This window comes from Dermacentor albipictus, chromosome 6 (genome assembly GCF_038994185.2).
Source record: "Dermacentor albipictus isolate Rhodes 1998 colony chromosome 6, USDA_Dalb.pri_finalv2, whole genome shotgun sequence".
NCBI lineage: Eukaryota > Metazoa > Arthropoda > Arachnida > Ixodida > Ixodidae > Dermacentor > Dermacentor albipictus.
Window position 1 is genome coordinate 56,673,789 of NC_091826.1, and position 25,471 is coordinate 56,699,259.

The window sequence follows — 25,471 nt, forward strand, 5'->3', positions numbered from 1 at the left end:
TACTCGTATTATCTTCTTATATCACTTACAACGTCCCATCATATAAATCAGGCACAGCCAATAATTGCTATGCAGAAAAGCATGGCGAACAGTGTGTGCTACGGAGGGTCGAGTAAATTCATAGACACGTCTTACTTGATCAGAGCGATCAACTGTTAACTGGAGCACGTAGTGTCGAACACGTGGGTGTGTGTTTCCTGTCTGGCAAGTGTACGATGCCAAGTTCCCGGATGTGCTGCAGACGACTTGTAGTTGGTGGCGCTGGCACCTTCTACAGAGCTGCACACTGCGCCCTCATAGCTTCAGCCGGCCCTTTCAGCAAGACCGCCAGCAATGTGAGAGTTAAGCATTAGAGGGGCTCCCTTTAGCAATTGGCTGCACTGTAGAGGACGCCCACTTAAACTTGCAGGGCAGCATCTTTCGCATGGTTCAAAATTATGCATGCACAACCCGCCAGGCTTTTCCACGGGTGAATTAAACCACCACGACTCTTTCACTCTCTCTTTATATGCACACACATATGCCAGGTGTTTTTGCGATGACTAAGTAATTAAAGAAATTTCTTTTAATGGAGAGAGAGAGAGAGGAATATAGGAAGGCAGGGATGTTAACCAGTCAAGAGTCTGGTTAGCTACCCTACGCTGGGGGAAGGGAGAAGGCGAAAAGAGAGAAGGGAGAGAGAAGCTGTAGACGTGTACGGACAGTACTTGAGTTACAGCACAATTCTAGTTCTTGGGCTGGTCTACTCGAAGAGGCGGACATTACTTGCACGATAAATCGAAATGTATTAACAAAACTAATTACTGACTAATTACATTAATTACTTTAAAACTAATTACACAAATTACCGAAAATTTCTTATTAAGTATTACCTGCTTACGTTACGTCACGTGTTGCAATTTACAAATTGTAGCTTCTGAAGATGCAAGGCATATCTACTTGAAGAGAATTCTGTGGATGACATCACTTTTGAGATACGCAGAATCAAACTTGCTGCAAAAATTCACCGTCGTTCCACTTGCTTTTTTCTTTACGACGTGCTCCTTCATGAACTCTAGAACAAAAACAAGTGTACCGCCAATGTATTTGTTGCAAAGATCGGGAATTAATGTCTAGAAACAGGTGTCAGCCTGAGAATCCGTTCCGATCGGATATACCTTGCGAACTCCTTTGTAAATTGCAAAAGGTGCTGCAAAGTGAAGTGAATATGGTGAATTTTTGTTAATTATTCGATAGTGCATTTCCTTGAGGGACGACGACGAAGTTACTGTGCTCGGTTGCTGGTTTTCCTCTGGTGCTGCAGTTTTCTCTGTTCACCTTATTTTCGTGCATCAGTAACAGGCAACGACGTTTGTGCTGCACCCTGAAGTCTTCTACTCTGCTGGGAGATCCTCCCCGCGGAGCTTGCCATGGAAGATATGGTCTTGGACGCGTCTGGCGGTCAGCATAGACCGCCTGCGGCTCGGAAGCGGCTCAGTTCGGCAGTAGGATCCGACGCTACTGATTCCGAGCTTTCTGACTCAAGATCGGAAGATTCGGATGGTTTCATACCTGTCAAACACCGCCGCCCACGACGGACGTCTCCGGCGTCGTCCTCAAGTGAAGGGACTATCATATACAGCACCATCAAGACTACGACCGTAGCTTTCATTCCCATCGACGCGATGGTAAGCCTGAATGCTATCTCTCGACAGAAACTTAATGATTTCTTCTTCAAACTTGCCCCTGGACTAATCCAAGAGGTTCGCGTGAACCCATGGAAAAATGTCATTGCCGTTGACACGACTGATGATAAGATGGTGCAAACACTACTTGGTTTGTCTGAAATCTGCGGGGTCCACACGCGTCCCTACATACCACAGGGTACAAATATAGTGGCTGGTGTCGTATCTGATGTGGACTTGGATCTAAAGGACGACGTTTTTAAGAACATGATCGTTTGCACGCCACCATGCAAAATAATTAGTGTCCGAAGGCTGGGCACGTCAAAGTGCGTGAAGATACTTTTCGCCTCTGGAAAGCTGCCTAGTCATATAAAGGCTGGACTTGTGCGCTACCCTGTTCGACCTTTCATACCACGGCCTTTGCAATGCCATAAATGTTTCAAGATTGGTCATGTTCAGGGCTTTTGCACCAGAGATCTGGTCTGTGCCAAATGCGGTGGGAATCACCATGTAGATTCCTGTGAAAGTCAGGCATATCGGTGCCCTAACTGTAATGGTGAACATTTGGCAACGGATAAAGGATGTCCCTCATTGAAGAATGAACTAAAGGCACTAAAAGAGAAAGCCATAAAGAAGGCAGCAGGAGATGAGAGCTCCCGTCGCCGTAGTGCTGCCCCAGCAACTGGAAAAGCAGCGCGTTCAAAGAGTGACAAAGAAACAACACATCAGAAAGTAGGGGGGCGGACCTTTTGCCTCTCAGACACATCGTGGCCAGCGCTTCCATCGAAACCGCCGGAACAAGTATCTACAAAGACTTCGACCATAGTGGAAAGCACTGCAAACGCAGTACCTAAACCGATATCAGCCAACGACGATGTACAACTTGTCAATCTTCTAAAGATGCTTGTCAACGTCATCAGATCTCTAATCTCCGGTCGCCAGACACCAGCAGCGTCAGCAGCAGAGCAACTTTTGGAGGCACTCGTTCCTGTCCTCGAAGGCCTTCACTAGACGTTTTACCGGAAATAATTCTAACAGTTGTCAGCAGCCTCGCCCCTTTGTGCTGCAATGGAATGTCAGGTCGATGCGACCACGGCACGCTGATTTAGCCCTTCGACTAGTCGCTATGAAGACTCCTCCGGACGTTATAGCGCTTCAGAAGACTAACGTAAGGAAAGACGAATATCGATTGCCAGGCTTTGTAGGTGTCCACAGTAACACTCGATGCGCGGAACCAGCTTGTGGCTCTTTCCAGTGTGTGGAGGCGGCGCATACGAGCAATGCTTCAAAAGCATCAGTGTACGTTAGTGCTGACTTGGACTTCGCGGCTATAGACACAGACGGCCTCTGTGACGATGAGTTTGAGTGTGTAGCTGTTACTGTGAGCCTCAGAGGTGTGTGTACGACGGTGGCAAGCATATACAATAGGCCTACACGTTCTTCCGATACCTCGCTACTTGAGGGCTTAGTGTCTCGGTGTGGTGCATCGTTTGTGTTATGCGGAGACTTTAATGCCCACCATCCACGATGGTGTAGCCGTCCCCAAGACAATCGTGGGGAAGAGATCAACGAGTTCATTATCAAGAACGATCTCCAAATACTTAATGATGGTTCACCTACTTTTATTGGTAGAGGAAAGGAGCATTCCACTATAGACCTTGCGATAACAACGAGAGATGTGTGCTTAGCCTGGTCATGTGAACCCGACCCGTGGGGCTCAGATCACCTACACATTTGGTTAACACCAACACATACTGCGGGTCGCCAGGATGTCGTTTATACGGTTACTAACTGGGACAAGTTCCGACAGCTCATCTCAGAGGCACCATCTCAAGACAGCCTATTTAAATATATGAGTGAGTGCTTACAAAAAGCTACAGCACAACGAAGACGGAATATCGGCAAACCAAACCCCGATCTCAAGCTTTTGCGGCTCCGCGCATGTCGACGGCGCGCTTATAGACGGGCACAGCGCTCTAAACGACGCACAGACTGGACTATATACAATCGCCTTGATGCAGCCATACGGCGGCATACAAAACAGCTTCGTCGCAAGAGCTGGGAAGCTTTGTGTAGTTCGTTGCATACTGGAAGTGGTTTTGGAAATGTATGGCGCATACTGAAGGCTCTCCGCACTCCTGAAATCTGCAAGAATCCAACGGCTACATTGAGCATAGCGACTGGCCAGTCACCAAAGGTAATAGCAGAGGCATTTGCAGACATTTTCGTCTCTCCTGCATCCAGAGACACCACAATTAGCGATATTCCTTCTTTGACAACTCACAGCACCGTAACCGCTTCCTGTGGTCCAGCTTGCCAGATGGACGAGGCAGATTTCACTCTTGAGGAGCTGCGACACGCGCTGAGCCTCTCCAAATGCCGCACTGCTCCAGGCGCAGATGGTGTGACGTACCAAGCATTGCGGAACGTTGATAAGAGTTTCCATGACCGTATATTGGACGAGTACAATGAAGTATGGAGAACCGGTGTAATCCCTGCTGAGTGGAAATCGTCCGTTGTAATACCAATTTTAAAGCCCAGGCGTCCGGCAAGACACCTCAAGTCCTACCGACCAATTTCCCTAACTTCAAACATCGTCAAGTTAATGAAGCGAATGGTCTTGTTTCGCTTAGATGTCAGGCTAGAGGAGCTGAATTTTTTCCCTGATGTCATGAGTGGCTTTCGTCGCCGCCGTTCGGCTCTGGACAGCATATCAGACCTTGTCTCAGCACTCGAATTTGCTAAAGAAAACAAGCATTCCGCCTACATGCTCTTCCTAGACATACAGCAAGCTTTCGATTCAGTTCCGCATAAGGCGATTATTTTCGCACTTGCAACCGCGGGAATTTCGGGTCGTCTACTCCAGTTTGTGCATAATTTTCTATCGGAGCGCCGCATGAAAGTGCGTGTCGGAGGAGTAACCAGTGAATACCGAAATGTGAAGTGCGGTGTTCCACAGGGCAGCGTATTATCGCCGCTTTTGTTTAACGCGGCACTCGCCGCGCTTCCAAGTCGTTTGCCTCGAGACACTGACTTCCCTGTGAGCATAGCTGTCTACGCAGATGACATTGCTCTGTGGATAAGCGGCCCTTCGCACCTTGGTCCGCGGCTTCGTGCAAGCTTGCAAAGAGCTCTCAACGCTACTTCGGAGTACTTGGGTGAAGTTGGCCTGCTCATATCACCTGCTAAGTCGGCTGCAATAGCATATCACCCTAAACAACGCGCTCGTCGAACAATGAGCCGACTGTATCTTGACGAAACGCCTATAAACTGGGTGCGACAACACCGTTATTTGGGGTTAATTGTGGATGATCGCATCTCTTGGCGTCCTGCCGTTAAATCTGTACGACGCAAATCGCACTCCCTTCTTAAGTATGTGACCGCATTGACTGCTCGAGGTGCTGGTTGCGACCAAACAACGGCTCTTCAGGTGTACCAGTCATCTGTACTCTCAGGCATACTGTACGCATTACCACTTTTGAACATACCACCTAGTTTGATGGCCCAACTGGAGCGAGATCATCGCGTTGCCCTTCGACTAATGCTTGGCTTACCTCGTGAGGCGCAGTCTATTGCATTACTTACTGAAGCGCATCAGTTACCCCTGAGGCTGCAAGCAGATCAGAGAACTCTATATCATATTGAGCGTCTGCACCGCGCATCGAATGGTCAAGCGCTCCTTGATCGTCTGATTCACCGCCCATTATCTCGCATGGGAAAAATGGCGGCATTATTTATGGATATCACTACCATTTCTGATCATGCTGCTTCAGATACGTCTCCGCCTCCAAAAGGTATCACGACACATGTATTCCCCATTTTCCTCACAATCCCTGGCATGCACAAAAAGTCTGATATGGCTGTTTCGGCAATATTCCAATTGGCTCAATCACACTTGTTCGAAAAGTTTCCAGATCATCTTCAAGTTTTCACAGATGCATCTGTACACAACGACGGTCAAGGCGCCTCTGCAGCTTTTTACTGCCCTTCAACTCAAGTACGACGTATCTTTCAGATACCTCATCCAACTTCGTCAACAACTGCGGAACTAGCAGCGATTAATGTTGCATTGAAATACGTGCTAGAGGAGTTAATTACATCGAAGGTCGTCATCTTTACGGACCCCGTGCTGCCCTTAGCAGGATACAACGCAGTGAGCTTGATTGTCCACTTATGCGCAGTATTAATGACTCTGCGAGCAAAATTACATCACGTGGGGTATCTCTCGTTGCTCAATGGATACCTTCACACGTAGGAATCACCGGAAATGAAGAGGCTGATCGGCTCGCTTCAAGTTGCGTTCATAACAACTGTGACTGCCCAGAAATTTTGTGCAAGCTTGATGACGCTCGTCTGCTGATTCGTCGCCACCTACTCAAGCAGCATCCAGATCAGCGCGTCGCAAATGGAACGTTCCCGCCCCGTGTTCGTGGTCGAGGCTTGCCTCGTCGCGCTAGAGCACAACTGCTCAAGCTGAGGGTTGGTTGCGTGAACGTGCACGAACGTTTATACAGACAAGGGCGTGCGGAAAGTCCATTGTGTACGTCTTGTGGCTGCTACGAGACACTTCAGCACCTTATACTTGAGTGTCCCGCTTTCAGTGCGCAGCGCACGTCGCTAGTGAGAAACTATCATCTCCTTGGCCTGCGGTGTGCGACACTCGAGGAATGTTTATACCCCAGTGGCTGTGCATCTAAACGTGATCAGGCCCATCGCGCCCTACTAACCTTTATAGAAGTAACTAACTTAGGTTCACGTTTGTAGCATGATCATTGAACATTCTGTAGTAGCGTGACCTTCAGTGACCGGCCCTACTGTGTGTGATCTGTACTGTGTTCTAAGGCTTCTTCCTTCGAAGATGGGAGGTGGCGAGTTCAAACACCTTATAGTGTATATTGTGAACCGACTAACGGTGAAACGGTGATTACGTGCAGCTTTACTTGGCGTCTCATCGTGGAGAACACAATTAGCCGCATAGCGAACTAGCCATGGATGTGGTTGATAATTGTGGAGGCTGTTCGACGCGGCGTCACTTTAATTTCCGGATGCTGAGTTCTACTTTAGTCTTTAGATTTGTCCTGTTCCAGTGTCCTGTTGCTCTCCTTTCCTCTTTCCGTTTTCCTCCCCTCCTTCCTATCCTCTATTTCTGTGTTGCTGTCACCTCCCTTCAGAAGAGTAGGCAGGCGTTGTGCCCCTTCCGGTGGCAGTTGCCAGCCTGCCCCTCGCTTTCCCTTTCCTAATACGTGTGTATATGTGTATATGTGTTCAAAACAAATAATAATTTCCATTTATCGTTCAGATAATGTTCGCTTGCTTATGCGATCTAGCTAACGGATTACAATTGTGCTATCTGCCATAGATTACATTAAAAAATTGCGGCAAGTCTGCAGAACGATCCCGTATATGTGCACATACACACACATACACACACAAACACATGTATGTATGTATGTATGTATGTATGTATGTATGTATGTATGTATGTATGTATGTATGTATGTATGTATGTATGTATGTATGTATGTATGTATGTATGTATGTATGTATGTATGTATGTATGTATGTATGTATGTATGTATGTATGTATGTATGTATGTATGTATGTATGTATGTATGTATGTATGTATGTATGTATGTATGTATGTATGTATGTATGTATGTATGTATGTATGTATGTATGTATGTATGTATGTATGTATGTATGTATGTATGTATGTATGTATGTATGTATGTATGTATGTATGTATGTATGTATGTATGTATGTATGTATGTATTTACCATAGCTTGGCGAACGTTGGACACGGAGTACCTCGGCTTTGCAGTACCAAGTACTGCAAACCCGAGGTTTTTAGATTTCAAAAGTAAACACCTGCGCTACGATTGTGCTGGCTATGATTGCACTACGACTTCACTGCCACGCGCGTGTGTCACGCTTTAGTGCTCGTCTGCGCCCCAACCTGTAACCGCCTCGAAACCGCTTCGCAACTGGGCTTCGCAGCAACACAAATCGCTCGTCAAGCCCGAGAGATAGAGTTAGTTCAATTTTTCCCAATAAGCCCAAAGACGAAAAGCCAACGCCACATCAAGCAAGCTGGCGATCTGAATCTATAGGCTTACAATAATGGGCGAAAGCGAGCAGCATCTGTAGAAAGGCGTGAAATACTGAGCCATTAACTAAACGCCCCCAGTTGCCTGCCCTCCCTCCCCCCCCCCCCAAAAAAAAAATACGCCGCGACGTTTCTCTCTCGCCAGCACTTTTACTCACGCTTTTCGAAGATTGGGGTAAAAGTCCATTCCGGAAGGCATATATATATATATATATATATATATATATATATATATATATATATATATATATATATATATATATATATATATATATATATATATATATATATATATATATATATATATATATATATATATATATATATATATATATAGTGGGCAAAATACGCCGCGTTCCGGAACGCCTATTTCTGCTCTACTCCCACGCATTGCTGGTGACTGTACTTCGAAGCCATGCCCGCCACTTCCACTTCTCACGCTACTTCCTTTATGTTATTCCTATGCACCTTCTGCCTTCGCATACCATCGATGCTGCTCTGGTGCATTTTGCTAGCCCTTTGAAGCCACCGTCCCCCTAGGTGGTGTGGGTATGTGTGCGTGCGTGTGAGAGTCAGTGCGCGTAAAAAGGTCGAGGCCATGATTTCCTAACTTATTTCTCGTTATTTCTTTTTTTTTACTCGCATTCCTGCAGCTCCTTCGGAGGCCAGCCCCCACCCCTCGCCTCCAAACCTTCCCCACCCCCGCGACAGTGCTTCGTCTTTCGAGAGCCCTTGCCTACACCAACACTCCCCACTTCTGTGCCACGTTTTTGTTGCTTCTTCGCGTTTTATCGCATCTCGCTGGGGCTCCCGGTTTTTTCCCCGTTTTTCGACCCAAAAACCAAGTGACTCCTACCTTTGCTGCCCATATATATTTTTTATCTGTCTGCTGCTTGATAAAATTTTTTTGATAACATTTACACCCTCGGTCCCCATCCTTTTCCGCAAGTTCATGTTTTCTTTCTTCGCTTTTACGCACGGTAAAAAACGTTTGTTTTACATGAGAGGGTCACACTGCCTCGAGTTACTTGTCTTTTCTTTTTCCCTCTTTTTTGCATCTTGGTCGTTGATATAATGGTCGCTCCTTCTTTTTTTTAACGTTCTTCTTGTATTTTTTTTCCTTTCTAAAATGCTTCGCTCCCCCCGTTCTAACGCTATGGACTTTGCGAATTGTGAGTGGTCGACCGCGTTTAAGGAGCGAACAGCGAAAAAATGGGGTTGAATCGCGAGTATGTCGCAACGAGAAAGAAAAGTAAAAAGAATCCCGCATACGCAGCACAGATGCATATATATATATATATATATATATATATATATATATTAGCAGGGCGAGATCTTGTGACTTATGAATGCACTTTGCCTCCTCCTTCGCTTCATTCTGCATTCTTACTATTTCTTGCTTACGCGGGCTTTTGCATACTGTTAGCGGTCTCCCTTTATCCTCTGTCTGGCGTCTTTCGTTCTGCTCGATTGTTTTCTTTCCAAGTAACGTTGCATCATAAGCACGCCTTCCGGTTGGTACGCTCTCGCTTTCCCTTTTGTTTAATTGATTTAGCTGCTTTTCCGCGTTCTTAAAAGGCGAACGCAGTTCAAGATTTCCCTTATGCTTCCTTTTCATCCCTACCACACCCTCTGCCAATATCCCCCACCTCCCGAATATCCGTTCTATAACTATTTCTTTTTCTTTTTTTTTACTTGTTCAGCTCGCAGACGCAGTGACACTGTCTTCTTCCCGACTCTGCCAGTCGACGCCGAAAGTCACACCGCATTTTGCACCGTGGCCTGAGTGCGCAGAAATATTATGCGTGGGCGTCGGGCTTGAGGGTTGTAAATTTCATTTTTCTTTTTATCATTCGCATTTGTCCCTCTCGGCGTTCTTTTTTTTTCTTCGCTCCTGTGTAAAGTAAAACTCGTGTGCGGTACATATGCTGCTTTTATGGGCGCATCGCCATTCACCCATCTCTCCGCGCGCTTGTTTGTACTCGGAATGCCTCGGGCAAAACGCGCGTGAAATCACTCTTTTAAAACTCGGCACCCCCCTCCTATTCCTGCGCTCCCATTTTTTCGGCGTATATGTTATTCCAGCGGGCGCGTTATTTGGTGCGCACCATGGTTCGTTATTTTCATTTTCCTAGAGTATGTTTTTCTTTTTTTTCTTTCTTTTTTTGCGCCGCGAAGGTGGTATACGATAGATGTGCAACGCAGATTCGGTTTGACGGTGATGCGAGAATCCATTGATTCTTTTTTTTTTTCGTTTCGTTTCGTTTATTAAGACGCCGGAGTGTGTCGTCGTGGCATTCTCTATTGATATTCATGGCCTCTAGCTGTCTAGTTTATGAAGGAGAGCGGCGCTGTTTGGCTTCCGAAGTGACGCTGATGTGGCTTTTACCTCACTCCTAACAGCCTCGGGTGCTGTTCTTTGACAGAAGGACCGTGCGATTGCAATGAAGAAAACGAGCCTCAGAACGACAGCGTCGCTGCACGTGTTTGCATTCTGTGACGACCGTAACCCTTTCTTTCGGTTCTGTAGGGTAGTCGGAGCAGTATAGGGTTATTTTTATGCATTATAAAAGTGACTTATACTTTGTTTTTGTGCTCGCCGCGTCCTCTTTTCCGAACGTCGGTGCTGTGAGTCACATCTATACAACAGGTTATGGAACTGAAAACTGGGCTATTTGGTAATGGCGCTGTGTGAGGACGGTAGCGTAAGACAAGGCGTGTATCAGGAACAAAAGTGAAGGGACGCCCCTGTACAGTTGTGAGTGAGCGCCCGCGACGTTTCCTTTCTCGTGCTCGTGTTTTCTTACGCCACCGTACTCGTAACAATTAACGTGCAACTGATTTCCGAAAAGGGTTTCATCTTGTTCGTCAGCGTTCAGCGCAAGAGGGGGCATTCATTTTCTGACGCACGTCGTTAACGAAAGTTATACGCATATGCGTAAGGGCGCAAGATTGACGCTTCGCAAATGAGCGAGTTACACGTTATCTCCGTGCCCTTCCCGATGAGTTGCGAGTAAAAAGCCCAGAGCAGCAACCAAATAAAGTAAGAGTGATGACGAGGATCTATTTCACCCTCCCTGCAGTGTGCATAACCATTATACTCGAAAGGCTGGTTGTTCAGGCGCCATCAGATGCCATTGGCGCCGCTTTTACGCAGCTTTAGATTACTTTACGCAATTGATAGATTTCGTTGCTCCTCGATAGCGGGTTTCCTGGTTCTGGCGTGTAACGTAAGGCCAGATGAACGAGCCCGAAAAGGCTACGGTTGACGACGTACTCGGTATGAAAGTTCGAGTTGAAGACAGCGGTGCTCTGTGATGAAATTGTAATGGCAGAACGGGCGTGCATCATAAAACACAACGTTTATTCGATTTCCTCTTTGATGAAAAGCGTAATTCCGCACGGGTCTTTTACGCGAACCCGATATATTTACCACGCTGAAACGCATGAGCTTGTCTTGCTGTATTGTGGGCTAGGTCATTGTGTCCCCGTGTCTTTTTTTTTTCTTTTTAGCTACAATTTGTAATTTATTTGTTGTCATGTGACTGGAAGTAGCCGGTGTAATCGAATGCACAAACCTCTCCCATTACAAAATGTCATTTTGAAGAGACTTGGTTTTTTCATAGTTGTCGTGAACAGACCCAATTGCCACGAAGCCATTCAGAGCATTCCCTTGTATTCACCAGGTAGGGCTCATCCTGGAGCCATCACTTCGGGGATGATGCGCAAGTTACGCCATTCGTTATAAGCGGGTCACTTGACTTATCAAATATACTTAACAGCATGACAGGATGACCAACATCAGTAATAACAGCGAGGGAAAGCGCTGGTCATGCATGATAGCATTTGTGATGTCCTTTATTTTCACTGCACCCTGTCTACACCTTGTTGTTCGTGAATGCGTCTCGTACTACATGTGGAAAACTTGTCCGCCACCAAGTGACGTCATCGTCACACCACTTAGCAAATATATATACTGTGCCAGAAATGACTGGAACAGAAAGTGGATGATTTCGGAAGGAAGTGGTGCGGCAATGCATGGCTCTCAAAATCACGACAGACCTAGAACTATCCACGTAACTATCAAAATCAAAACCTCAAAATATAAGCTGACATACGGAAACACACTGTGGGATAGAAGTTGGACGAACCGGGGTAAAATTACTCAGACGGGCTAGCCGACGTTCCGATGACATGGCTCTACTACCCTCTAAAAATTATAATGCGAAGGAGGACAATGCCACCTTTGACTAGGTTAAAGTCCTCAAGTTAAAGATCTCCAGCTAGAGAACTTGTTGTGGTAAAAAATTAATCTAGAGCCCTTCACTATAGTGTCTACGTAGGCCATGCGTTCCTTTTTAACGTCACAATCAATCAATCAATCAATCAATCAATCAATCAATCAATCAATCAATCAACCAACCATTCAATCACTCACTCAGTCAATCAATCACTCAATCAATAAGGCGCATGCTGCATTGTCTCGTCCTTTGTCGCGCGCTACTTTCACACCATTCTCGCCATAACACTCTTTCTAGGCTACCTGCAGTTTACTATGATCTTAACTGCCGACGCTACTCTACAGCTAATCTAGCACCAGTGGCGGCAACACCGCACACTCTTGAGCAAGCCATTTAATTAACGCTACTTTCTACCCTTTATCGTTTCGTAAGAGTTGTTTCAAAACACCTTGCGTACGGCCTACGCCTTTCTAGCGAAACCAATAGAGGAACGAGAACTCGTGCCTCAGCATTTCGTCGCACTTTGGAGCTCTTACGGAAGTCGACTTATATGAGGTTGCGAAAGCTGACTGCAGCGAACCCTCTGACGCTGACGAGCATCTCTACTTTCTATTCATTCTTTTCGAGCGCAAAGCAGCTGCTCCTCATCGTTGCTTAAACATTAAAGAACAATTTTGCAACTCTCTTTGTCGCAAATGCTCACGACGCGGGAAAAAAAAACGAAAGAATAAACATCACTAATGTATGGTAGCAGCTACGACTAAATCGCAGGTTCAATTTTCATTATTGTATACCGGATGTATGCAGTAGCGTGTGTTTACACTGTACGTCAGTTGAAATGAAAAGCGGTTACTTATTCAACTGATAAATATTAGATTGCATGAATAACATCTGGATACAAAAGCTTCAATTGGCACGACGGCTCAAGACACTACCTATGCTTGAGGGCGTTGGTGAGCCACTGGAGACGTTCTAGAGGTTGTTGCAGGCATTCAAGCGGAATTGCACAAAAGAGGACAACTTGCCTGCGACTCATCCCTTAATAATCTACACGTAAAATCACAATCACACTAGGACACATTGACAGTCCTGGCAATATGTCCATGTGTCGTTTTGGTTTTGTGCGTAGACCACCATGCTATCTAATATGCACCGACTAGCCCACCAAGCAGTTCTAGGAAGTCCTAGCAGTTCTTTAACCAAGCAGTAACTGCGACTGAATGTTTATAATGAGACTACAAACTAAACCTATCATTCTCACGGCACACATCGGGCTCCTCGAAGGGTAGACTCTGAAACTACAATCGGATAAAAACTCCATGCGCATTCAAATAAGCCCAAGCTCTAAATGAGCCCTCCCGTGTATGTCTCCAAGGCTGCCTCAGCAATACGATTTCCTAACACATCAAAGAAAACCGCAGGACATTACAGACCACAGATACCGTCATCCCTCGGATGGATTGTTTCTCGGGATATGCGGGCTGTTTCGTCAAAGAAACAGCCTACGTGACGACAAAGGAGTTTTCTTAAATTTCTGCCCCACTTTTTCAGGGCACATTCCCAACTGGACGGAACGACAGGAAACCCTAGACTAACACTCAAAGCTATCAAAGCACCGAACAGAGAAAGCCCGCACTGCAGTACCTTTGCGAACGAACGCCTTCGGCCTCGAGAAATCAGCGGAGCACAGGGGACACTTACAAGCAAGCTATGAAGAGGAGCAGCCTTTACAGAAGATGTTATGGCTAAATACGGGGCTTGCAAAAAAAAAATGAAACCGCAGCAACTTCCTGGAGGCAGCTGCCTGCATATGACTCAGCAGCAACCAAAGTAACCTGCTTCAGAAGCGGCAGTGGCACACAAGACTTTAAAAATCTATTCGTGCTCCGCAGGACAACTGAAGACTGGAACTCACTTCCCGAGTCTGTTGTCCCCCACGTCGAGTGATTTCGCTACAGAAATCTAACAATGTTTCTCCTGTTTTTAAAATTTTGTTACCTGCCATTTTCGTACCGATATTGCAGGTGTTTTATTTGTTCTCTTCATGTAAATTTTGTTCTTCCGTCATTTGCTTTATTATGTGATTTCGTAGCCATTCCTGTATGGTCAAATTTGTTCACTGGCAGTATTTTCAAAATAATAACAATACTGTAGAGCAAAACTAGTCAGACAAGTACAAGGGACAACACAGAATACTAGGTTGCTGGATGTACACTGCAGTAAAGGAAGACCTCGTCACTCATTGGCTTTATGGTGAACATAATCTCATTCTTTTAAGTCTTACCTTAACCTTCAACAAGGGAAAACAGAAACCTCAAGCTGGTGCGCTAATAATACTCTCTTCAAAAAAATTCAATCACTTATTCATTCTCGGAAGATATGCAGTAATAAACCGGTATACTCCAGTAACTTCCAGAGCCCAACACGTGTTCACAGAGCTTCCGTTTCGTAATTGCGGTCTGCGATTGGCTACCGCCAAAGCCATTGTCTCGTTATCAAGCCAAACTCTATCATAATGATTTTCGCGCCAAAACACTTTGACTTCAAGGAAATGAAGTTTTGTAATAGTTTCGCGAACGTGGACACTGATGCTTACTCTTATATTTCTTACTTTTCTTTAAGATTATTTTGTTAGTATTCTGACGAAATTTGATTTGAGAGAAGCAGTAATCAAATGAAAAACACCAAGAATCATGGCCAAAACATGGTGCACGCGTAAAGGTTATGCTCTTCGTTTATGTACGGAATGAGCATCCTCCGCACGCTTTCACTGAAATTTGAAGTGGTAAAAAAATTGTTTATTCATCAAACATAAATTGCGTCTCCTTTCACTGTGAACTGTGCACAATAAAGTAGGACAAAAATGACACTGAGACCCTCGCTAAGTGTTCTCCGTCTCTTGCCTTTGTCCTGACTGCTTCTTTATTTTCATATTTCCTATTTTATTTTATTTTATTTTTAGCGCTACGTACAGGCCCCAGCCAATACGCTGCAAATGATGACTTGCAAGATGAAGTTCTGCAAGTCGTTGTGTTGATACTCACACGAAGTTGATTTGAAGATTGATTGAAATTGAACTAATGAGGCTAGACGAGCGGCAACGGTCTAGAAGGAGAAAGGCAACTGTCGTAATTACCCAGAACTACTTCTGCTTGCACACAAACGATAATGGCGTGATCTAATGCCCTATACAAAATCGGTATCACCATATTGCTGGATCACACGGCAAGTCATACAAAGTCTTGCGCCACGACAGTTCAAACTGCAGCAGCCGCATCACTTTTTGAATGTTTTATTTATTCGTACCGGTATTCATCGGCTGCTTCATCCCATGGACATGCTTACGAACCCATGAACCGAACACATCCTTCTTGTTTAGCATACGCCTTAGATTAGTAAACCAGGTGAGCGAAATTTGCTTTAGTTCTGGAGACAACTCGTTACTTAGGACGAAAATCAGCTTATTATGTTACCTAAATCGAAGCATCGTACTTGCTTTGTTGAGCACCATATTCTGCCGTATTTTTCTCCCGGCGATGTGATTGTGTGTCTATGCTCCTTCCTTTCCTTATCTCTACTTTGTTTCCACTTTACCTCCCCCTCCCCTCTCTCCCCAGCGTAGGGTAGCCAACCGGATTTTTTTTCTCTGGTTAACCTCCCTGCCTTTCCCCTTTCCTCTCTCTCTCTCTCTCTCCCGGCAAAGTCATAGATAATCGCTAATAGTAGGACGTCAAACAGTATGGCGGAGCAACTACCATACTGCGTACATTTACCTATTCATCGAAAATATTCGATTTTCCTGTAACTCTAGTTATGATGATGATGATGACAATGATGACAAGGATATGTTTGTACTTTCTTTTCGTTTTGTGATCGACCCTTGCCAGTAGTCACATAGCTGAAGTGAAAAAGTATAAGAGGCGTTAGGTTAGGTTACGTTAGGTTTGTTGCCGGCGTCGAGCGCACGGTGCAGTGTTGTCGCTCCCTCTGATATCATATCAGGGTTTGCTTGTGTCCACAGGGTTCGACGGGATTTGCATGGCGCGGGATCTTTTCCCAGAGGGATTCACCCCCGAAGAATGCCAACTGTCCGGCCGGGAGACGTCTGCGCCCATTTGGATAACCGGTGGGTACCCGGCGGCCGCGTGGATTTGAACCCACGACCTCCGGCAGCCGAGGCGGACACTCAACGACGCGGCCACGTCTGCGGTGGCCTCGTCGTTAGGTTAGGTTAACCAAAGTATGCGAGACTGCTCTCCTTTTCGCCCAAGTCTCAGTTCAAGGAAGGCGCACATTTCCGAAGGAATTTCAAGTTCCCACGGAAGCAGGCCGAACGGATCTTTCAGCTTCACTAGACGGTGTACCACACAAGCATTAATGGAGATCATCACAAAGAGAGATCGACAATTTATTTAGCACCTAGAGAATTTTCGTTCATCCCTGTCTGAGACGAAGAGTGGTTTCTTCCATTCTCCCGAGCGTACATCCGCACAGAACAAATGGCAAAGAACGAAGAAGGGGCCGACGACTGTCGAAACCTGAGGAAACAAAAAGAAAGAAAAGACACTTTATTGCGAAAAGTTGAGAGATAAAATGAAAAATTTTGTACGCATTGTCTCAAGTTGTCTCTGCAGAAGACAATGAATTGAATCTCTATCGACAATTTAGCCTATTGAAGTAGCAGAAAGGTCTCTTTTACACAGATATACATGTCTTTATTTATACGGGAAGAGGTCGTTATTCACAAATAGCAGTAGAGGCCAGTTATTCGTGGAATCGCAGTAAGTGGAACGCGACTCAATAGACAACCCTAAAGACCCACAAAAAGAAAATGAATCCACTTCATTCTTTTTCTTAATTTTTGCATCTTATCGTTCAGAATGACATGGCACCGTCATATGTCAAAATGTTGTAAAATCTGTTAGGTAGCGCTGTTATGCTTCTTTTTCTTTCAGTTCTAGCTCAAGCGAATTTTAAAACGAAGTGTCGTCTCCGATTGCAATTTTCTTATATAATGACTCATACTTTCCACCACACACTGATTGGGGAACTTAGAATAAAAAATAAAACGGTAATCATGAAGTGGCGGTAAATTGAGCGTCTGATTTAGCGTTCAATAAACTTATTGCGGCAGGTAGAACATTAGATACTACGCGAGTGAGCTGTGACGCCTGTTGTGGCCGACAAATGTTATCCGTGTACTTATGACACGCCCATCTTATTATGCAAAACGCGCCAACCTTAACTTATCAAAAATCCAGAAATCATAGCTCAAAATAAAGCACCAAAGTGCTAAATAAGTACAAAATTTTAAAGAATAACTAAATCTTTCAACAAAGATAAAAATCAAGGAAGTCCTCACTGAGAACTAGGACTACATACGAAGATCATGACAGAAAATTTTGAAATATGTGCATATCACGCGTAAGGTGCCAATGCACGACCTGCGAAAATCGTGAGTATCAAGCCGCGATCGTTGAGGTCATAGCAAAGCGCACGAAAAGTACATGGCTCGAGATAGTCGTCAGGGCGTGTTAAGTTGGGGATAAAGAGATATAGATCCCACGAAAGAGCGCAAAGTGTCACTGACACGTTGAAGCTGCCGTGAACGACTGCGATACGTTGTGTTTAAGGAGCAGAACTGTGTTAATGTGACGTCACTGGACGTACAGACAAAGTAGCATGTGCATATAACACACGCTCTTATTCTCGAAAAGAAAGGTCTTGCCTGTATGAGGGTTTTGATTTAACTCTCGTCCTGACGTTTTTCTGCATTATCTGGTCCGATGTTGAGTTGGCACTGTCGTTTTCGTTGTTTCTTTGCAGTGCTGTTTTCTTTATACTTTTAAGTAAAAGAATGCATACTCTGCACATATGCAGTACTTGTGCGTGTTGTCTATGCATCGCAGAAAATAGGCGTATGTTGTACATTGCGCCATATATACACTGTACGTCTTATGTACACGTTACATAAAAAGAATATCAGATGGCATAGCACCTTATTTTTTATACAACTTTTTACGAAACAAGCAGCATCCGCCACAGCATTGGCGCGCCAATAAAAAATATAAACACTATGCGAAGGTAGTCAGCGCACACAGTAATTAAGAGAATGTGTAATTTTTTTCTTGCTCTGATATACATTTGCTTAGATGATGTTGGCCGTTTTAGCTGGGACCAATCGTGAATTTGTGGCCAGTATTTGTATTTCCAAAACGCTTAGTCAGCGCCGTAAGGGACACTTATATAAACGCCAAAAGCATCTTGGATGAAATTTCCGTAGTACTTTCTGGCCACACACTAGGCAATGGGAAGAAAAATCGCTTCATAGCAAAAAGAAAGAAATTGTACTTTGCAGCATATGTGAACGGAATTGAAGATATCTGTTTTACGTCTACACTAACGTGGCACCGGCTTTAGAACAACGAAAAAGAAACCACCAGAATGTTTTAGTCTGCCAGCATATACAACAGGCAGCATAAACAACCACTGTATACCTACTGCTGTTGGCTTTGCGCAGTAAGGAAATGTCTGTAAACAATGTTACCATTTGCCATTTAGTGGCGATTTCTTTTTCCCATGCCTAATGAGGGATTTACAGCAAACAAGACAAGAAACATGAACAACGATCAAACACCTAGCGTTAAACATTCGGCAGTAATTAAAAAGCAATGAAACGCACTAAGTGCACAAAAGGCATGAATGACCAAAGTGCATGAATGACCAAAGTGCAATCGAAGAGATAGCCAAAGAGAAACTACATTTTAAACTCTTGGTGCGAAATAAGGATCTCCCTACTGTGCCTACGAATCATTACAAAAGTCAAGACTCTTTGATTCAAAGAGTCTCTGCTAGTATGTATTGATAAAGATGTATGTCTTCTTCGCAATATTTTGCTTTTATTTAATAGCTTATATTTGCTTCCAGTCCAACAGTGATTCCTTACTTCAAATCTCTTTGTGTTTGCCGTTTTAAGCCACCAGCCTTTAGTGCTCCAGTGATAGTGGCTTCTCTGTAGACTTAACGGCAAAGCTTACCACGTCGTAGAACGTATTCTAAAGTGAACAAATATTATGAATTTCTCAAATTTGTAAGGCTTTTCAACCTTGCCTCTAGTTTCGTTCATTCAATACGCTGTGGGGTGTGGTCGCATCTGCATGGCCGCTGGTTTACTACATCTAGAGTGCTTCTTCATACTGCTATTATAGTTGGCGCTTGCGGGTAAGCGAATACTGGTGAACACATACAAGGGGTGATGAAGAGCGACCGTCATCCACGCAAAGAAGTAATCTTGTACAAGTATGCTCTGTTGTGCCTCAACTTTGGCTTTGCCACACGTGCGGTATTTAGACGGCGAAGCACGCTTTCCGTTTGTGATTAACCATTTTCGCGTGTCAACGGCAGTCTTGCCTTGGGATTCATTCTTTGTATGACTCTACAAAATGCGTTTCTCAAAAAAGATTTTGGAACCTCGCTTCGAAATTTTTCCTTATCTCAGTTCTACCTTTATCAAATTGGTCGTACCATCACCTTCTCTGTAATACGTGCGTCATTTAACGGATAATTTTGATGCTTGAGCATATTGCAGTTCGGTAAGTTTTTGTACTTATTTGTGCTGCAGCCGGCGCGACTTGGAATTCGACGAATCGATCAAATGTGGACGCGATAAGGTCCATCAGGTTGTTGAATCTACTACCTTCATCGCAAGGTCGAACACTCTTTTCCAGACAAAAATCTTTGAGCGCTAATCAGCGGAGGTTGCATGAAAAAGGCAAGATGATACAGAGATGCAAAGGGGCGGCCTCGAAGGACGCAGTTGCTACGGCTGCATCCTTTCATGGCGGCATTGCCGGAGAAGCAGTGCCCACAAAAGAACACAGTGGGCGTGGCCGTAAGCTCGCTCGACGCACAAGAACGGAAAGGCAACGCCTTCGCCTCTTCTCGAAGATGGGTCGCCTTAGATTTGATTCGCGACAGGAAAGGCGAACGTGGAGGAAGGCAAGGGCAGGGGGGCGTTTGTCTTGGACCAGCAAGGAGAAATCGAGAGAAGCAAAGACAGGGAGGAAAGCAGGCTAGGTTGACAGTTTTGTGCGAGCGACGCCTTTCCGGAGCCGATGCTCTGCGTAGCAACGCGGCGATAAAAAAGACGCCCACAAATCAAAATCGAAAGAGGGCGATAGAGAGTACAGAGTGCTGGGCAAGAAGGTTGGATTGGTAGCATCGAGGGAAAAGAAAACCCTTTCCTTCAAGGAATGGAGCTAGAGGTGCGCCAGAGCGAGGCGGGGAAAAAAAAAAGAAGGCGCTCTTGGAGAACCGGCAAGATGCGGAGAGAGAGGGCATTGAGGAAGAGTAAACAAGTCAACAAACACGCACAAAACGGGAGGCAGGCCAACACCGGAGGATGCTATCGAACTGAGAGCCGGCGTCCCATTGGCTGCACCGGTGTCGCCCGCTGGCGGAGGCGCGGCCCGCCATAGGGTAAACAGTAAACAGGCCGCGTCCAGTCGCATAGCGCCGCCACCGAGACAGCGGCGACTCTCTCGCTCTTCCCAATCTCGCCTCTCTCCGCCGCTCTGATACCACTCTATTTTTTTTTCCCCTGCCTCCAAGCAGCCCGTGCAGTCTGCCTCCTCCGCCTTGGCTCGGCTAGGCACGGCTGCCGGCTTGGCTTCAGCGAGGGCTAGTCGCTGTATCGACGTGGCTTTACTCTCCCCACCGGCGACTTTGCCTCGTTCCTCTTTTTTTATCGGATGTCAAGCCTAGCTAGCGTTCCGCTGCTTAATTCGTACTGAGGCGCTCCTTTCTAAAACATTTTGTACCGCTCGCTAGTTTCTTGCTCAATTCTCCTGTCATTTACTACCTCTCTCGCTCTCTCTGTCTCTCTCTCTCTTTAGCTCTCTCTCTTTCTTCATATATTCTTTTTGCGTTGCTCACGGTGCTGTCTGCTGTTACAGAAAATACTACCCACTATTTTGGTGTTCGCTACTGTAAAGCACCTTTAGGCGTACGTTTACCTGAGGCCATATTCGTAATCAGGCCATATCCTACGGAGTAATGGTCTTGTTTTCTAATGTAAAAGACTCACCACTGTCTGTTTAAAGAGGATGGCTGCAGTAAGAGAGCTCCTAATATGCCACCGAAAGAGAAGCGCCTCTGGTTATGTAAAGCAGAATCTTTTCATGCTTCGCCAATGTGTTTTGCGAGCAGTGGCGTATGTGTGTACCACTGATTGTTTTTCTTTGTGAGCATTGCGATGCCATTAGGCAGCTTCGGCGGCAGATCCATTGCATCACGACACATGAAGTTTAGAGCTTGACAACAGACATTTCCTTCTTATGCGGTGACCTTTCTCACCGGGCCGAAAGGTTTTCTCAACCTCCATGGCGGGAAGCTCATTTCAAAGAGGACTTGAGATTCTTTTGATCTGCGATAGAGTTCCGAGGCAAAATCTATGAAGCGTACCGAAGTTACAGTAACTCCATATCCCCTGACGTAATGTTCAACTCCAGGCATGCTGTTTTCGTATGGAAAGGGCGCCTCCTTTTTCGCGGTCGTATACGGGCTTGCAGAGAATCAGTCGTTTGAGAAGACCAAGAATGCAACGGTTGCTTCGTTATCGTCGTCAGCCTATTTAGGTTTGCTGTGGGACAAAAGTGTCCCTTAGAAAGGCCCACTAATAGCGTGCTGAGAGAATGAAGCCCTAGTTATGGACTCAAATTTAACAATGTCATCATTCGAAGTTTGTGCCGCCATCAGATGTATGTATATATGCACTTGCCTTCACTTTGCCTCCCACCTATACCACTGGCATAGCCAGTTTGCTATTTGTTCAGCGACACACCGACGTGGCTATGGCATGTTTCCGCGAAGCACGAGGTCGCGGGTTCGTGCACTGGCCTCAAGGAACGGTTCCGATGTGGGTGTAATGCAAAGACATTTGGGTACTGAGCTCTGTGGGATGTGTCAAATGACCCCAAGTCGCAGAAATTGATTTGGAATCGTCCACTGAAACGTCTCGTAGATCCTGCTTCGTTCTAGGATATCCCACCGATCACTAAATCTGCTGAACGTGCATTACGCGCTGTTCGATGCTGCTTGTGAAGCAGAATAACGGCGAAACGTCGGTTGTTTGCAAAGATAGGTCTTTTTTCTGCGGAGGTAGGAACAGACGGGTTACCAGAGATCCGATCTTAACGTAACATCAACGATTGCAGAGAGATAGCTTACCCGAAACTAAAATCATCTCCAGCTCTAATGTATATTCGAAACGCTGCGTATACAGTCTTCACAGTCTGTGTAGAAGCTTCACAGGTGTTTGGTGGGATTTTGATGGAGTCGAAAGCCACGTCCGAGAACGCTTCCAAACATTTGTCACTGGTTGGTTATAGGCAGCAAAATAGTAAGAATAACGTCTCTAACGTAATCACACTTTTCTTTTGTCTGTGACAGTGCACCTGGGCCGCTTTTGCAGCACGCATAGGGAACTAGGAGAAAATCTAGTTCAGCCGAGTAGAACCCATCAGGTTGCGCCAACGATTAAATTGGTGTCTATATACGCAGAAAGGGGTCGAGTGTCTCTCCTCATATAGTTCTACCAGCCTTCGCGTTGCGCGTAGCCAAATGGGCTACTATCTGGCTAACAGCCCGCCTTCTTTCTTGAGCCCTTTGTGTCCCTCTCTTTGGTCTTTACTGTTGCAATCATTATATTGCTCGTAATTCTGCGCCCAGCAAACTATATTCAAGCGTAGCTTGGCACGCTGCAAAAAAAAAGAAGAATAAAGAAAGGCAAATATTGCAGAGAGAGCCGAGTATGAACGGCAGCGAGGCGCTACGTTGAGATTAGGGAAGGAAGGGACAAAGAATTCCTTAAAAATGCCTTTCCAAACGGCGCGCCCTCGACGCCTGCGTGCGCCCGTTGACAGCACGCCATGGCGCCGCTTCGTGTCCAGCCTCCTGCACGCTCCATCTCACCTTCAGTTTTTTTTTCTATCTCTTCCCCACTATCCTTTATTTCCGCCATCTTTCCTCCGCGTTTATTTATTTTTTATCTCCCTCGGCTCGTCACCGGCACAATGATAATGGCTCGAGGCTAGCCCCGGGCCGAGGTGCGGTGCGCGCAAGACGCACGCGCGCACGCGTGCGTGTACAAGGGAGGGCAGCGTAAAAGGAAAAAAAGGAGAAGAGGTTTTTAGCATAAGACGGCGGCGCCTCGAACAGCGAGAAGAAAGATGTTTAGGGGGCGAGTCGGTAATAGGGAGAGAAAGGGTGTCGGGGAGAAGAAGGAACGAGTGCCGTCCGCCGCAAGAGATGGATCGTGAGCGAAAAAGAAACAACGGGCGTTAAGGAAGGAACAAGACACGGGAGAGAAAGGAAAGAAAAATTGGGGAGGTAAGGTGGAGTTGCTAGATGGAGACGACGGTGGCGCGCCGGTGCGCGCGTGCAACAAAGTGCAAAAACAAAGCAACAACAAACAAGGCACGCTTTTGCGGAGAATCGGGGAAGAAGGGGAAGTCAGGAAAGGGGGGCGATGCGTGAGTGAAGGGAGGCAGGGGTAAGGGAGGGGGGTTGCAGTGGGGAGATTTGTGGGCGGAGCTTGTTGTTTTTCGCCCTCCCTTCGCGGCGTTGACGCGCGCCTCCTTCCCCAATGGCGTCCCGGGTCGGGTTGCCCGGGCGACCAATGGCGGCGCGGCGCGCGCTTCCCCAAAAGGGAAGAAAGACGCCCCAAAATAAAAGGGAAGCGGCGTCGCGCGGGCGGCGGTGGTGGGGGGAAAGATTGCAACGCTGCGCGGTGAATGGCGCCCGGGTTTAGGTGCACGCTGCCGACTTTTCCCCCTTCTTTTTGTTATTACCGAGCGGGGGAGTTGCTCGCGGGTAGGGAGATGTGGGGAAGCGAAGAAAAAAACGAGGAAAGGGGAAATGCCGCGCAACTAGGAAGAAGGGCAGCGAAATAAAGCAGCCTCGAAGGAGGACCAGAAAGAAAAAAAGGCGCTGGCACTGACGCTGGCAACTACCCGGACGACGCGACGAAGACGTCGGCAAAATGGAAGGAGGGAAGAAATGGAAGAGAAAATTGGGGAGGAAGAGGAAGAAGGAAACGCGCGGCGCGCGTTCCTCGAGCCGCTTCTCGGGGTTGGGGCATAAGGGGGGGGGGGGGGGGGGGGAGTTGCATGCGCATAAATAAAAGCAAAGCTAACGAAACCTGCAGGACTTCGGAGGAATTAAAAGGGCCACGAAGAACAAAGCGTCGCTGCTGCGCCAGCGTGCCTCGAGTGAGGAGGCTGCGAGTAAAAAAAAAAGTACAAGATGGCGCTTCTGCTGCTTGCCGGCGCTAGTTGCCGGTCGCCTCCGTCCATCCCTTCGCCCACACGCCTCCCCTCTCCTTGTCCCCGGCTGCTTTCTCTTCGTGGTCCAGTTTGCGCACGCGCCCGGCATATATACCTTTTTAGGTTGCTCGTGCCGTTCGAGCGCTCGGTGTTGCTATAGAACGCGCGCTCGCGGCTTCTCCCGTGCTGCGTGCCGGACGGAATTCGGTCCTCGGATTCTTCTTAGCGCGCGGCCTTCTTTTCTTTCTAGCCTTCGCTCTGCCGCGGGTCCCCGAGAACGCGAATATTTGTTTTTTAGCGAGGAGGAAGAGGCCTCGCCCTTCTTCCCCCTTCTTTTTCTCGTCCCCCTCCCCCCCACCTCCTTCAGTTTCTTGCAGTTTTGTCTTGCAGGCGCCCGTATTGACTTCGAAGCGAGCGAGCGGGTGGGCTCTTTGCTTCTCCCACTACGTTTTGTGCCAGGCGGTTGTATTTGTTTTCGCCGTCTCCGCGCATTCCGCTTGTGTGCCCTAGTGTGTGTGTGCGCGCACGCACACGCGCACACTCACATGCACGTTCGCGTCGTGCGGGATGTTTGATGTACGTTTTGTCTTACGATCCAGGAGGCGCTTTGCATGTGTATGTACCTTTGCCGGCGAAGGGACGGCGACGCAGAAGAAGAAGAAGAAGCCGCAGATGGAAGGAGATGGAGAGCTGGTCTTCGCAAGGACAAACGCTCGGGTTGAAGAAGAAGGAAAGGAAGCACTCGCGTCGAGGAGGCAAAGAATGCTGTCGTTCTCGGCCTGTCGTCTTCTTCCCGCGCATGCGAGAACGAGGAAAGGAGGCGCTTTTCTCGCATTTTCTCGCTGCTAAACCTGATTCCCCCCTCCCTCGTCGCCCTCCTTCCAAGCCACCCTCCCTCTCTTCTCTCTCTCCTTGCGTCTCCTTCCTTCTACGCGTCTTGACGCATGCGCACCGGGTAAAAGAAAGAAAAAAAGAAGCAGTGCCGGCGACTCGGTCGCCTCTCGGCGTGCTGGTGGCAGGCACAGCCGTTAGTCGATGCCATTACTGGTTCGCCCCCCTCTCCACCTCTCTCCCTCACCCAAGTTCGTCAGCGTCCTTCTCTTTCTTTTACAAACCCTGCTGAGCACGCTTTCCT

General features: G+C 46.6%; 1 long non-coding RNA gene across 1 annotated transcript in view; it reads left to right on the top strand.

Moving 5' to 3' along the window:
- Positions 1-25,471, top strand: part of LOC135907833 (uncharacterized) — a 309,573-nt gene that overhangs the window by 250,046 nt on the left and 34,056 nt on the right. The window contains exon 2 of the long non-coding RNA XR_010566131.1: positions 16,035-16,139. This is a non-coding gene — a long non-coding RNA (uncharacterized lncRNA). The remainder of the gene's footprint in view (positions 1-16,034; positions 16,140-25,471) is intronic.